At 39.5% G+C, this 16,114-nt stretch overlaps 1 protein-coding gene across 1 annotated transcript in view; it reads left to right on the top strand.

Moving 5' to 3' along the window:
- PTPRN2 (protein tyrosine phosphatase receptor type N2) overlaps positions 1-16,114 on the top strand; it is a 663,537-nt gene that overhangs the window by 438,828 nt on the left and 208,595 nt on the right. The gene's annotated exons all lie outside the window — the stretch shown is intronic.

Here is a 16,114-nt window from a genome sequence, read left to right on the forward strand (position 1 = left end):
TGATCTCCACTGGACCTGAGGTGTCAAGATGATTGTGTCGTCTAAATGACTAGGTAAATCTGGGATATCACAATCTGCAGTCTTGGCTGAAGATGTGAACAGTAAAAATAATGTTCATTGTACTCCATGTTGGTCTGATAAGCCTGTCCGAGGGATTCCCAAGCGTGATCTTCAACTGTTTGTGTCCATCCCTGACTGTCTGAGCACAGGCTGTGTTCATGGAGTGTGTGAGCACACTGAGCTGGAACAGTCAGATAATCAAAGCCCAGCAGGTGTCCCAGCCCTGGACACTTGCAAGAGGCCATGCAAGGCCATTATTGGGCCTGTCCTACACTCCATGTCCCCAAGAGCAGGTTGAGGTCATTTCCTGAAGTGGGGCTGCAAAGGCTCCTGTTGTTGTATGGATTTCCCTGGAAAGAGACTGAGTGTGAGGGGAGATGAATGTTCGTACCAGGCTGGACCATGTCGTTCTGGGCCTGGCTGGATCCTGATGGCCCAGTGGTTAACCTACCTTCCAGGGCAACCCTTTGGGACCTGATGGCCCATGCAGTGAAGAGTCTGTAGTCTACATTAGTTCCATAGCTGATCCCACCAGAGGAAGAGTCTTTTCCAGTGGCCTGAAGCCCTCTCTTTACAGACAACAAATTCCCTAGTATTAACTTCTGAACAAAAACACAATAAAGATCTCATTCTTTTTCAGCTGATGTTGAAAAGTGGCATGAGGTGGGCCATGCTGACAGGGCACTTTGCAAGGAAAGGAGGTGTCTGCTGTAACTAAAGGATGTTTCCTTATTTTCCTTTCCTTTTTACTTTGTTTTAAAGATGTATGACTTCCCAGTCAGCGCAGCTTGCAGTGCGCCTTTGTTTTCCAAATTAGAAAAACAAAACAAGCTGTTTCTCAATATAGTTGTCGGGCAGTTTGTTGCATCAAGCTGTGAGCAATGTATGCCATGGAAAGAACCCTGGCTGATGCCAGCGGAGGAGGTGTGTGATTGGGATACAAAAATAGTCATTCCGCTTGGAGTGTATGCAAACAACTGTGTTTCTTTTCTGGTAGCGTAGAAACCCCTGGTGTGTCCCCTAATCTCAAAGCTAACTCAGAAAAACTATAATAATGTCATCTCTTATGTTCTTTCTTTCGTTGCTTGCTCACCCCTTCCTAAGGGATGATAGGTAGTCTTATCATGGAGGACAGAGTGCTTACCATGAAAAAAATGTCCCATTGCAAGTCTGTACCTGTGCTTGTAGGTACAGATATTGCAGTCTCCATATAAACTCACACAAGGGAAGCTGGCTGGGCTGTGCCAACACCAGACTTCATGAGTTTGAACAGTTGTAGGTTCCTTGGGTTGTCTGGATCAGCCAGAAGAGGGAGACAACCCAAACACACTGTAAAAGTCATAAATTTAGAAGGGTGAAATAGCTTTGAATTTATCTTGATTTCTTTTAAATAATTTGCTTGAGAGTGCCTGATTTTCCAGGGCAAGGAATAATATTAAGACTAATTATTAGAGATATAGCAAGTCTTTTTTCCCTGCAAAACAGAACAGTTTGCAGAGCCCATATACTATACTTAATGCTAGACAGTTGGGTAAAAAAAAATCAAACCTATTATTTTCTGCCAGCGGTTTCTATATAGTTCTTCATTTTGAAGATGTCTTTTGCTTTTCTGTTTTGTTTTTAGTCTTGTTTGTGTTTTTATTTTATTCAGAACAAGTGAGGCAGTATAATATTTCCTCAAAAACTGTTTACTGAATTGGCTTAGCATTCATTTCTATTTAATATTAACTTGGTGAACCAAAATAAAGAAAAAAATGCTCAAATAGAATTGAATTTCAGTTTTCTATCAAAGACATAACTGTGATAGTGTGAAACAGAGAGTAAAAATATTAAAAAATTGTAAAAGGGCAACACCGCTCAAATGTAGGTATCTGTTCCTCATTGATTTTCAGAGTTAGCTTCCAGTCATCTGACTCTTTGCATCTTATGAAATATAATGCAGTACATAAAAATAAATCAGTTGGAGAACTCAGGATTCCAGCATGAAGCGTTGTGATGTCAAGGGTAAATGAACCCATTGAAAAAGTAACAAATGCACTTCAGTGATTGCATTTTTTTAGATTTTATCACCTAGCGTGCAGATTTTGGCTGTCTAAACACAATGTAGTCACCATTTATCTCCTGTAAAATCAGTCAAAACAGAAACTCCTATGTAATCAGTTTAACTCAGAGGTGGTGGTGGTGGTGGTGGTGGTGGAGGGAATCACTTTTCTCTAGTAATTCTCGGGAAGCCAATGCACACATCTTATCAGGAGTTACCTAGCAACTGTATGCTGCCATTAGTTGAAGTATAGCGATTAGTTAATAGCCCATGACTTCACAGGTTACTTTTTTTTTACAGTTATATAGAAGTATTTAGCATTTGATTTCTTCTGAAAACCCCTTCTCATACAGAAATTAATATCAGGTCAGATTATGACTGGCACTTATCTCTCCGGTATATAGTTAGCAGTAAGTGCTTCCTTCCCTCCACCTTCCCCGTCATATTTCATGTCTGCCAGGCAATTGCTACAACTTAAGCAATTACCAAGAGAAAATTATGAAGTGTCAAAAAGAGATCAGTGCAATTTTCTGGAAGTTTGTTTATATTTTAAATAATACCTGGGGATTGCATGAAGAACAGACTGTTCACATCTCCCATGTCATACTAGGATCAGGCAAGAGGAAAGACCTTTCAGATCTGGCAGTGTCACAAGTGCGCATTCATGACCCACTGTTTCAGGTTTTACAACATAGTATAAAGGGGGGGTAGCTATCACACACTTAGCTCAAGTCTTCAGCAGCACTTAAGTGTTTTGATGCAATCCTTGGCATAGTTATTTTTCCCTGGGCTATTTTTTTACCTTTTTTTTAACCTTATAACTTTCTACTAAAAACATGCTTTTTTTTTTTTTTTTCATGACAGAAGTGATCCTGTCTGCAAAGATCAGTTAGCTTTCAGCATAAGGTTTTCATCTAATGCCTAACAAATCCTCCCTGTCTTCTGTACGATGGTTTTATGAAGTTTGAAAAGGTGCATTCCTTAGCTTAGCAGGAAAAGCAGATGTTTTTACTGCCCAGGTGAACCAGACATCCATCAGATGTGCAGGGTTTGGTTCTGTATGAAGCCCATAGGCCAAAAGAAGGACAGGAGTGAACTGTCAGCTGTCCCTCATTCTTCCTGCAGCCCAAATAACCAAGACTGCGATGCCCATCCCTGGTGACCTGCAAGGTTGTTTCTGAGAAGTGTGGTCAAGTTCCCTCATATTACTGTCATATTTCAAAACCTGTTGGCTCCTGGAAGCATCTGGAGGTGATGAAAATGAAAATCATAAAAATATTGGCTGAAAGAACCCTGGAGTTGCCTTTTCCCATCTCCTGCTCAAAGCAGGGTGGGTGCCAACAGTGTATCAGGCAGATTTCCTTTCTGTACTGGCAGTTCCAGCTCCAGTGTTAGAAAATAAGGATGGATTTTTGAAGGCAGAAGGAAAAGTCTGGGACTACTACCTTATCTGTAAGAAAATTTTGTCCTTTGGATGCTCACAGTACTAACTTGACTGTGCAATCTGCCTTTTCCAAGGACTTGTTTTCTATGCTTTTAGTCTTTTGCTGTGTGCTGGAGATCATGGTGTGTCCCTAGGACAACCAGCCTGATCCTGGCATTGCTGCCATCTGGCACATGATAAACAATAATGAGTTCTCTTTGTCTTTCTTCACCTGCTCAAAGTCCATGCTCAAAGCCAGTATATCAAAGGCTCTGCATGTAATAAATATATGTGCCACAGATGTCTTTAGGGTGGCAATCACCAATGATCACAGAGAGCATCCTTTCCATTCCTACAAGGCCAGGGTGGGGATGGCTTTGTACCCCTGTGCAGGGTGAGGAATGCCCTCCTTTTCATGGCTTTCCCTATAGCTTGTGGACTGGCTGGTATGGGCTAGCTTGACCAACAAATTTAAAGTTCCCTGCAGGTATTTTCCCTCTGTGGATCACCAGAAGCTTTGGATGAGTGTGCTGAGTCTTGTTTGGCCCTAGAGAAACTTTTAGAATTGACTGGAATTGTTCTGGGCATAGCTGCTACCAGACCTTATTCCCCTGTGTCTTCTTTCAACACTGAAGCAGCTCAGGACCATGCGCCTGCAACAGTTCTGATTCAAAACACAGTGAAATCAATGGAAGAACTGCATTGATTTAGGTCTCACACAAATGCATTAAGATCGTTAGGATGCAAGGTAAAGCATAGATAGTAGAAAGTCTACTACACCTTACTGTCCCTGCATACAGAAAGACAAGGGAAATGAGGAGATTTTTCAGCCACGCACTTCCTTGGGTTCACTTCCCTGGCCTGATGCCATGCCAAAAACACCACCGGGCAAATTTACCAAAAGGAAGAGCACAGCCTTGCTCACCACCACACTACTCAGCAGAACTGGCCCCTTTGGAGGGCGGTGGTGTAGCTGTCCATGCCATGTTGCATTGCTATGGTCCGTCCTCCGGGGATCCCCCTGGATGGGATGATTTTTCTGGTGTGGACTCACTGAATACAGCCTTAGCCTGACTTTCAAACACCCACCACATAGCCTTTGCTAGTCTTAAAAGCATGGATTATGTTTCATATAACTTGCTACAGATTCAGAACTTCCTGAAAGCTGGAACAAATGTAATTATTATCTTGTGGACCTTCATAAACCATCCTTACAGGCACAGGGAAGAGAAGGCAGAGCATTGTTCTGTTTGTACTTTTAGTGAGAATTGCTTTGCGACTAATAGTGATAAGGACAATGTAAATTGATAAAGAGATAAACATACAAAATAATTTATTTCTACTATGAACTCAAGATAAAAATATATTGCAAGTTTTATACAAACTTTATGCTCCTACTGTAATTCCTATACCAGGCACTACATATATCTATGCATCACATAAGCCCAATTCATATTGACACATATAAGTTAGTTAAAGAACAATCCATGTATAGTTTTGTAAAATGTGAAGTGCTTTATCAGTGCAAGGTTGAATTTTGGTAATTGTAACGGAACAAGAATTACCATTGACTGGTATCTAGTAATTTTAAGCTTTGATCTCATTAATAGGGTCAGATTTTGTTACTGTTGGGAAGGACATTTTAAAAGACAGCTGCTGTGATTTCTGAATAGAGGTTGGATTAGAATGTCACAATGATTTATGTGACTTCCAAGATATTTTATCGTACAGTATTAAATATAAACTGCAGGTAGAACAGATGGATTTTGCTATACAATCCATCTACGCTTCATTCTGTAATGTGTGGTTATGACTGCATGTAAACAAGATGTTTTGTCTTGCAGAAGTTTTTCTAAAGGATTGCAGCAGGATTTGTGCCGTCATTTATTAAACAGGAACTCCAGACCATAGAATGATGCTATACTGTGGCAGTTGCTGTACTTCACAAGAACAGCATTTTTCACGTGGCTGACTCTCTCTCAGTCGGCTCCACAGCAACTTTAAATCATTCATCTCTTTCTTTGTGTTTTGAGGGGTAAATGTAGCTGGAGATTGACTTAAGGACCATTTTCGTATGCTTGGGCCTCACTTAAGGAAGTACCATGTTCATTTGTAAAGTGGTTGATCAGTTCGGTGAAAGGAGCTGTTGCTACATCCCTGCCTCATTAGCTTTTTAACTGACTGTATTGGATGCCAGCCCTGCTTGAAAGTACAAGGAGGTGGTTTGCTTCTGGTCTCATCAAAAGCGGCTTTCAAGCAGCAGCATGGAGATATGTGAAGTTATTTGTTAAATTAAGCTGATAAGAATGAGACCAAAATTGGGACCAAAGACTCCTGTCCCTCATTCCCATGTTCTGATACCCTTTTTTATACTTTCCTAATAAATGGTTTTCCGATCCTAGCAGGCAGATTTGGAGGTACTAATGACATTTTGAATGGAGCCTCACTGTCCTCCTCAGGAGAGCGCACACAACCCCGGGCAGTGTGCTGGAGGAGCGCTGCCTTCTTATCTAAGTGACAACTTCAGATGCATGGCTCTTTTGGCACTGGTCATATTATTTTTCAATTTGTTGTGAGTATATGATTTAATGCTGACTGCATTAAGGGGTTTTAGCTCCCAGAACAGTATTTTACTGCATGTTTGATTCTCCTTTATTGCGACATTTCACAGACAACAAAACCTTTGAACTGAGAGCCTCTGCATCCGTTGGCATTGGCTTACAGCTGGTTTCATGCCTTTCCTTTAGACACCTGCTTTACCAACCTGAGCACCTAAGTGGGGAATTTTGAGAACAGAGGCTATATATCCAAATCCTTCCAAAATCCAAGCCATCCTAGATACAAATGACAGCTAAGTAGTGAGTGGTTTATCTGCAGCCTGTATCATGCACTCTGACACAAGCGCTTGGATAGCCGGTGTGGACAGCATCTGCCCCTGACATCTACATCTCACATTCACTGGTGAGCTCTCTGTGGTCTCTCTTTTGAAAATTGTATTCCCCGTGAAAGGACTTCTCTCAAGCTAAATTGTCTGTAAGATCACTAACTCTGTCTCCATCCTAGTGTTAAATTCCTAACAGCTTCTATCAACCCTCAGTATCAGCAATGATGTTTAATAAAAATCTTATTAAAACTGCATCATCTCGGCATGTATGATGATGAGTCAGAGGACAGCTCTGGATCATTCCATTAACTATCAAATAAACAATTCCTACTGGAGATGTCCCCAACTGTAGAGTTAGTTTACTTTTGCTTTCTCTTCATTTTTAATCCAAGTAAGTAAATTTAAGGATTTGTCTGAACTGGTATTCCTGTTGCAGTGAAAGATGAGTGACTGCATCCAGGTCTGGCATTTATTTCTGACAGTATGCTTACAGGTCTTACAATAAGGTATTTTAAACTAGGCTTACAGAAATAAATAATCTTATTTTGCAGGTCACAGTACAAATATTTTTCCTACTGTGGCATTTATTCTCCCTTATAGTTTCATTCTGTTGTTGTGTAATTAAATCCATCATTTGCATATGCCCAAGGTGAAAAAGAGAGCTAGATGCAAACGCTACCAGTATTTTAACAGACCGGGTTTTTTGACTAGAGGGAAAATGAATGAATACCCAAAAGTTCAAAATATCCAACAAGTAATTTAGGAAATTTCTGCGAGTAAATGGCCATTGTCCTAAATTTACTTCCATAATTTATGAAGACATGACAGTGGATTCTATGTACCATCTTTTAGGCATCTGCTTTCAGCCTTGCTCTACAGTATGTATTTAAATGCTACATCTTCACCATCAAGGTGCAAAAAACAGTTCAAAATTGACACATAGCCCAGCAAAAGACAGGGTGTCTCTGTTCTCAGCTCGGTGAATGTAACAGGGTGGAAGCTACTGGCTCATCACAGTTGCTCTGCAGAAACAAAGATTGAATTCTGGTCTGCGGAGCAGGTAGAAGACAGACTTTTCAGTGTTTCTGTGTGGAAGGGATGCTGAGCAGCTGGCAAACTGTGCACAAGGGCTTTGTAGTGCAGGTCTGTGAGCAGAAAAGATCAAAATGAAAACTTTTGATGACCAGTGCAAAACAGAGCTAAACAAAGCTGTCTGCAGCCTCAGCAGTGACACTTCCAGAACCTCTAATGATGGGGCACTTCAGCGTGCACTGATTCCAGCTCAGCCTCTGTCTTCACCCAACCTGCTAATGGAAAGAGCATGTTTGATTACTGACTCAGGGAGCAGATATTTGCCCTGCTTCCTGCAGTTTGGTAGTTAACGTTTAAAAACATGCTATTTTAATAATAATAATAATAATAATAACAACAACAACAACAGTATCCATTGGGAATAAACATTATCCCTTAATTTCTAAAAATAATTATGATATGCATCTTAAAATTCAGAAGAGTGTGGCTCATGAATAGGAATGTAATTTCATTATTTAAATGCTGATGGTACAGCTAGAAAGCAACTGAAGTACAGTGTACACCAACCTAAGATTCTCACATTTTTCTGCAATATCAGTTCTGCATTAGCAACGCTAAGCCACCTGCTCTTTCCTTAATAGAGCATGAGTTATTAAGACCAATGTTTCAAATTATGTTTATGCTCTAATAGAAAGGATCTGGTTTCTTAATTTAAGAGGTGATTTAGTTTACCTGCTTTACTTGGCATATTAATTATTAAGTCACTGTGTGAGTGTCATTTAAGATTAAATCATGCTGAATTGCTTTGAAAAATACAAACAATCAGGAAAGATGGGTTTAAGGAAAACTCAGATGAAAGAAATTAGCATACACTAAAGTAGATCATGACTTAGGGGGGTAGGAGTAGTCTCATGCCCATGGTTGAGCATTTGTAGTTTGAGGACTCAGAAATTCTTTTGTGCTGTGCTAATAACTTTATTTTCATCTTTTATGAAGACTCTTATAACCAGAGTTTCAAAAGAACGTTTTAATTCTGAATTGTTTAGATTTGGGGCTCAGCATTTAGCATGTGTTACTGTGATTTTCAAAGCTAGTGAATACTCAAAGCTACAATTTGAATCAGGTGAGAGCCAGAATGTCAACCATTTTTAAAAATGAGGCTTTATTTTTGGAACTTTACAGCATAAATTATTTATACAGTAAACTGTGGGTTTAGGGTAGAAAGTTCAGTAATCTGATTTTCCATCTCATGCATTACGTAATCATATTAATCAAAACATTTCTTTTCATGTTTACCATTGAAGAATGAATTCACTTAAATTAATTTGAATTTTATTTTTAAAAAGTTGAATCAAGATGAAATGGTAATTTTTCTGATTTTAAAATATCTAATTGGAAAATCTGAGAATGTAACAAATTTTCTGAAAAGGAAAATTAATTGATCTGACTATTTCTGAGTGTTGTCAATGGCTCTGATGCCTGGAAAATACTTGTGCTGAGGAATTTCCTTTCAGTTCTAGAAGCAGAATTTTCTTGATGTTGCATGTTTGGCAAGGCAAACTCATCAAGATAAGGGAATTCATTTTTGTTGAATTTATAGATGGTCAGAGCAAACCATCTCTCTGTTGGATTCATTGGATACCTTTGCATCATGTTGCAGGATGTGGATAAGGAGACAGACAACCACTGCAGAACTGCCGGAGCGATTGCTTTGGTGGTTCAGCCTTTCCTTACACTACTCCAGGGAATGTGCAGTTATTATGCTTGGGAGTTAAATATTTAAATCAAGCTCCTCTTGATAAAGCTTAACAACCAAATCTCCACCCATACCATCATTAAAAAATTCAGACCTTCCTGGCCCTTTTACTAGGCAAGATCAAGGCCAAGGCATCATAACTTTCTTTAAATCTTCTTGACATCTTTAGCTTAGATACAGTTAGGGTGGTTGTGCCTAGACTGGAGATTCCCAAGCTTTGGTATATGAAGGCAATTTAAATGGGGTGCCTCTGCAGAGCGAGGTACAGTAATGCACACCCCCACTCTGCTTAGAGGCATGAATAGAGGCACTTGCTCCATGGGGTGCCAGAGTGCATTTCACATCAGGTGGCGTCCACAGAAGAGCTCAAGATCCTTCAGCCTCCAACCTAAATCCTGCCACGTTACAGAATGGAGACTGGGAGAGAATCATCACACGGCCAACGTGAGTGCAAGTGTCAGGACCTGCTTCTCCAGCTGTTCTTATACTGTTTTCCATGTGCCCACTAATGGCTGCTGCCACAAGCAGGGTGCTCAGCTACGCACATTTTTTGGTCTAACTCAAGTATGGTCTCCCCTATACTCAGTATGGTCACCCCTATGTTTTTAAAGAGTGAGAAACTGGCATCTCAATTTCTCTTTGAATTCTCAAATTCACTTTGGTTACTAGAAAATAATAGTTTCCATTGTTGATCTGATCCCATTATTGTAGATAGTTGCTTATGTCATCCTGTGCAAATGTAGGAAAAGACAACACTGATCTTGCAGAATGCAAAATAGAAAACTGCTGGAGATTTAAATGATTTAAACCGCATCTTTCTTGTCTCCAAGTATCACCTCTATCCGTGTCAAGCAGAAGGAGCAACAATAAATTTTATTTATGTGACCCAAACTGTGACGTCAAAGGCCCGCAGAAGTCCAGCTCTGTGTAAAATCAGACAGGGCATGTGTTTGCTCTCAGTGGTGAAGTTCAGTGAAGCCGTTTCTATGCCAAATCAAAACCCGATCCTGTCCAGCCCTCCCGGCAGCCTTGTGCCACTGACTTCGTTGGGATGACAGGGCAGTTGCTGTCTCACACGGTGGGTCACAGACCTGCAGCAACAGCAAAATAGAAAATGAATGATCTAGAAACATCTAAATTATTGTAAGACTCTCTAGCTTCCACCAAAAACAGCCCCAAACTCGTAGAGGGAAGAAAATGCACTGCAAAACATTGCAGTTCTTCCTCTTCTGAAAAAATGTTGGATTCTCTCTGTGCAAGTGGCAACCCTGGGACTTCGACCCCTAGTATGATGGTCCCATTCACTCTGGTGCCACCCTGTCGGTATATGAAAAAGGCCGCAGCAGCCGGTGGCTGAATCAGGCTGGATTTAGGGACTCCAGGGCTTACTAGATGCAAGTGGCTATTTGATCTAAAGTGGCTACTGCTACCCAGCCTCTCTCCAGTTCTTAACATACAGCTATCTGCAAACACCATTTTCACATGTGATACTAATTCTGTGTGTCTTATAGCCACCGTCACTGCCATGGTGTGAGAGCTCCCAGCCATTAATGAGGGGATGCTGGGAACCCCTCTGAGGCACAGCCAGGTATTATAATGACTCTTATAGCTGGGAGCTGGAGCGTAGAAATGAACTGTGAGTGTCTATAAGCCCACATGGAAAGTCAGCAACTTGCAAATTGGCTTCATTTATTCTCAGTCTCATTTCTGTCCCTTTTCTTTGTCCTGTCTTGGTGGGTTTTTTCCTTCCTTTGCTCCATTCCCCAACTGAGAGTATTGTCTGGGAGCTGAGGGAGGAGTTCAGCTGAGAGCAGAACTACCTGTGAGCAGCTCAAGTCCTGGAGCACCATAGCTCACGGACCTTGTGGGAACCCAGCCTCTGCCAAACTTCTCATAGAAAGAGCTTACATTTCTAACAGTGGCACAATTTACAGGGACTCCTTCATTTTTTAGTTTAAAAATCTCTAATTTGCTAGCTGTGCATTTTTTAAAGCTTCTATCTGTGCTATTCACCTGTCTGCTCTTACTATAATATCCAACTATCTGGCAATGTCTTGAAGGCATTTTATTTTCTAAGAGTCCATCAAGACAGAGAAGTAATGTGCATCCTTCAATTGCAAACAGAGAATCAAGTCATGGAGAGGCTGTGTTAGCCCTGAGGTAGCCCAGGTCTCTCCAGTCCTAAGACAGCTCCCTCACCACTGGGCCATCCTCTTTCTTGAAGGTTATTGAACGATGGGACTCTGCTGTCATAAAAAGATCCAATACTTTCATCCATCCTTTATCTGTCATGCATTGCTATTGCATCTAGCAGCAGATGCACGCATTTGAACCATACAAGAAAAGAAAAAAAAAGGAACAAAGACCACTGTTTACCATAGGCTGGTTTTAAATCTTTGTAGTTGGAAACTAAATCAAAGGGATGCTTATGTTTTGATGTACACCAGTCTTAAATCATTTGTAATTTTCTATCACCTCCTTTTATCAACAAATTAACATCTTGATATATAAGATCATCAGTAAATTAGCAATCATCACCAGAACACAAATTTATTTCTTAATGTGTGTGCAAAACAAAGGACAATTGATAATACGTGGTGTAGCACTTTACATTTTAAAGAGAAAATAAAAATATTTATATACGTTAACATAGTTGTTAATTTATTCCAGCACCTGCAATCGGTGAATTTCTCTGGGCTTTGTGTCATTTTGATGTATGTGCTGTACAAACTCTTTCCCTTGCAAAGTGTCATTTATTTTCATGAACAAGAGAGGAGGATGGGGAGCTATAGGAAGGAAAAGGAAACACATCTGCATCTCTCAAGGAAAATGTTTTAAACGTAATATTAAAAAACCACTAATTTCAAAGATAAATTCTATGAGTAAGGGGAGGACATTTCCTGTAAACAAAGAAAAGTAATAGTTTAGCATGGATTTAAAGCTAACATATAAAATTGCAGATCAAATCCTCCTCCCTCCCAACAATCATTAATTCATTAATCCTTGAAACCATGACTGCATTGTTTTCTGGTAATTATACACACCTCATATGCTGGCTTTTTAAGACATTAATTGCATGATTAGTTTTATGATTTCTTCTGATTACCAATTAAGTTACCTTTTTCTCTCTTTTTTGTATTTCATACATACCATTAGACTTTATAGTGCTTCTTTTTTAATTTCTCACCTAGCAGGGGTTCTCACACATTCGAAGACTGCATTATCCACTCAATAAACAGAGAGAGAGTTTAATTTTCTGTGTAAAGTATTGCTGTGGACTTGGAAGGATGATGTTTCAGATATTATGCTATCAAGAGTGACATTTAATTTTACAGGGAAAAAAATCTTGTTTTTCCCTGTCATAACAATGTTCACAGAGCATGATTTTAAAGATGTGCAGAGACCAAATCAAGTGATTCTGTCTGTTGGCTTAGCTGAAGTTGTCACATCTTCCTTTTTTGCCCAACATGTATTGCCAGCTGGTCTTAGATTCTATTAGTGTGATTTCTTATATAGACTTCTCTGGGTCTGTGCATGTACATAAAAGTAGCACCCCATATATCATCAATCTGATACACATGCATGATGCTCTCAAAGACTGGGAAAAAAGAAAATTGACCAGTGGGACTACATATTTGAATAGCAAATCCCTAGTGTAGGTGCATCCCAGTTATCTTGTAGCCTGTGTCCTCCAGATGCTGAGGAATCTCAACTTTTTTGATACATATATGACTTTCAGCAAATGAGACTCATATCAGCTGCAATGGCAATATATTAATGCTTATCATTAGGTGAAGCTCATGTTGGTGTTTTTAGAGACTTATAGATGAGAATATTGCACAAAACAGAAATTAAAAACTACATGCAAAAACTACATGCATATTGCACATACATGGACAACAGCTGTATGTCTTCGTATGTGTTTATGTGAACATATTTGTATGCTTGGAATATCAAATATTTGTGTGGGATTCATATACATGTTCTGCATCATCTTTGTAGTGTAAAAGCAATTACATTTAATAATCAACATCAGAGAAGATGCCTAAATGGAAATTATTGAGAAAGGCTTTCATGTAAGGAAAACGTAGAACTGACCCATAGACCTTCTTGAAGAGAAGAATACAGTCTGTAGTATATTGTGTGTGTGTTTTTAAGACAATCTGGTATCGATTTAAATGAGTACACACTTCCAATTTTCTGACAGCTATGTCAGGTCAAAGAATAGAAAGACTCTGGGAGTTCCAGGGTAAGTCTAATTGGACCGCCACAGAAAATAAACTCCCAAGTTTTCTGTTGAGCCTTAAAATGCTCTCTTGCCAAAGCTGTGCTGTGGTTCTTTAGTAGGAAAAAAAATGTCCACACTGTACCATATGCTGTTCTACAAGCACCCTGCAGACAGCAAGTCAGCATGGAGAAATGTGCAAAATTGAAGGTGTACCTGTAATAACAAGTAAGGACACCTCCAGCTCTATGAAAGCTGCAATTTTTATATAAATTATAGGAAAAAAATACCAGGTTCTCTGATTAACCTTTATTTTTCTGTCATGGTTTTCCTTTTTAAGAGATCTTTTAAATCTGTTTCGTTGGGTCCTGCTTTGCCTTGAATAATACATGAGGCAGCAGCAAAGTCTGTCATTCCAGAAAACAGAAGACTCCAGGAGTACGGGCGCAGGCTGTCACTGGCCTGACAAGGTCAGGAATGGATTTGGAGTGCCCAGAGCTTTCCATTTGCTTTAGTTACAATTGATAGTAACTTAAATATTTCACTAACCAGGTGCATTTATCTTTGATCTCTTTAGAGGTATTTTGTAGGCATAATTTGCATATTTCACTCATCTTTTATATTGAATAACCAATATGAATCTTTTGAAATATTTTTTTCCAGCACCACAAAAGGTGAATGTGTATTTATGCTGCTTCTGTCTGCTTTCTAGGTTGTGTCAAACTCAGTACTCTAATCAAGGCAGAAATATTTCCTTCTAATAGTCCAATTTTTTTTTGGTAATTGCATTCTTCTGCTTTCAGCCATTCATAAAAAGTTATACACAAAGGAGGTAATGAGGTAACACCAAATGTTGTAGCTAACTTGAAAAAAATAAGAAAAGACATAGCATGGATTTTCCCGTTTCTTTATCTTTGAAAAAAATTACTTGGCTGCTGTTTTTAAAGAAAAATTATGAGAGATTTGGAGGAAAGGCAGAGGGGAGAAAACCCATAATTATGGCTTGCTCTTGTATAAAGCTTTTATTGGCAACAGGATTCTCAACATTTTTCTCAAAAGATATTTAGAATTTGGTTTGTTTATTTTTAATTCTGTTTCTTCTTTCCAAAAGTGTCCAAATCATCATTCATCTTTCCAAAGGCTGAGGCCATGACAAATACGTGCTTTCACTGTATGGAGACAGTGCCTACAGGCTATCCCTCCTTCTCTTCTGGCACTCTGCGAAAAACTTATGCCTTCATTCCTGAATTAAGCTGTTTAGAAGTCAACAGATCTACTTTATTTATAGCATCTTACAGTTTGAATCAAATATTACAAGATCAAATTGTGGTGCCTTTTACAACTTTACAGCACTGTGGGAAGATATGTTCCTAGACATCAAGGACCATTTCCAAATTAAAAAGAAACCACCCAAACCCAATAAATAAATGAATGCAATTAATAAAATAAATCAATAGGTGGTTTGGTTAGTGTAGAAAAAAGATACATTATACATCTTTTCCTGTGGCAAGTATTATCCCCAGTGGTTTTAAAATCAGAGCAACAGTGTATTTTAGAAAGAATAATTATAAAAAAGGATATTATTCTGCATGGTACTGATGTTGGCTGTGTGATGATGGGCCTCAAAGACTGCCCAAAGGCCTGTAACCTGCAGAGCATCTCTGCATCCACATATTTTCTCTTCTTATTATGTGATAAACAAAGTTGTTTGCAGCTTGGATTTAACAGAAGAGTGTTGCCCCACAGCATGGCTGGGATGATGTGGCAACGCAGGAGTCTGCATTGCGCTGCCACCGCTCAGAGCCACTACAGCCCACTCACCCTCCACTTTCTCCTTTACTCATTCCATTGGTAGGTTTATGTGTGCATACAAGCCTCCTGAGCAAATTCCTCGGTCTTTACCACTGACCCAGTATGTGCCCTTGGATAGGTTGCCTAGTACCTCTTCTTCAGTAAACCAGCTGTATATGTGGATACTATCAGGAGGATGATACAGGCTAAGCAATAATAATAGTACTGTGCTGAAAGTGTTTAGTGCTGAGAAAATTAGTTACTGTCCCCAGAGAATGCTATGAGTTTTAGAAGTTTCATTGGTGTATCAGAGAAGGTGCTTTCAGAGCAATATAACACATCCTTGAAACTAGAAAGTACAGACAAGCAGCATGGAAATACTGTCAACACACTCCCTGATAGCCTCCAGCCTTACTTTAATAAAGGATGAATAAATGAACCAGTAACAATTCCAGATACTCCATCTTGCAGACTGATGTATCCCAAAAATTTAACAAAAGTTTAGTAATATTCAAATAGTCATTTGAACAATATGTTTTCATCCTCTTGCACTTCCTGCATCTGTGGGTTTAGTCACTGGATACATGAAGTGCTAAAAGTGTCATGAGAGGCTCTTCTCTTCCTAAGATCGTTTGCAGTTGCGTGTCGTGTAAGCCCAGGAGGTTTGGACAAGCAAATGTGTGGGTCCTTTTCAAACCAAACTGCACCTCCAGAATTCCAGTTTCCCCGTCACTAATGTTCAATCAATTCCATGTTTAAACTGGGAACAAATCTATCCCCAGTTTACAGAAATGTAGCCATCTATAGCAGCCCAAAGGGACTAGGATTGCTGCATCAAAGAAGTTAATTAGTGCAGTGTAACGTACATCTGCAGTATAAGCCATTTCAAAAAGTACATCTGC

This window comes from Falco biarmicus, chromosome 4, assembly GCF_023638135.1.
Source record: "Falco biarmicus isolate bFalBia1 chromosome 4, bFalBia1.pri, whole genome shotgun sequence".
Lineage (NCBI taxonomy): Eukaryota > Metazoa > Chordata > Aves > Falconiformes > Falconidae > Falco > Falco biarmicus.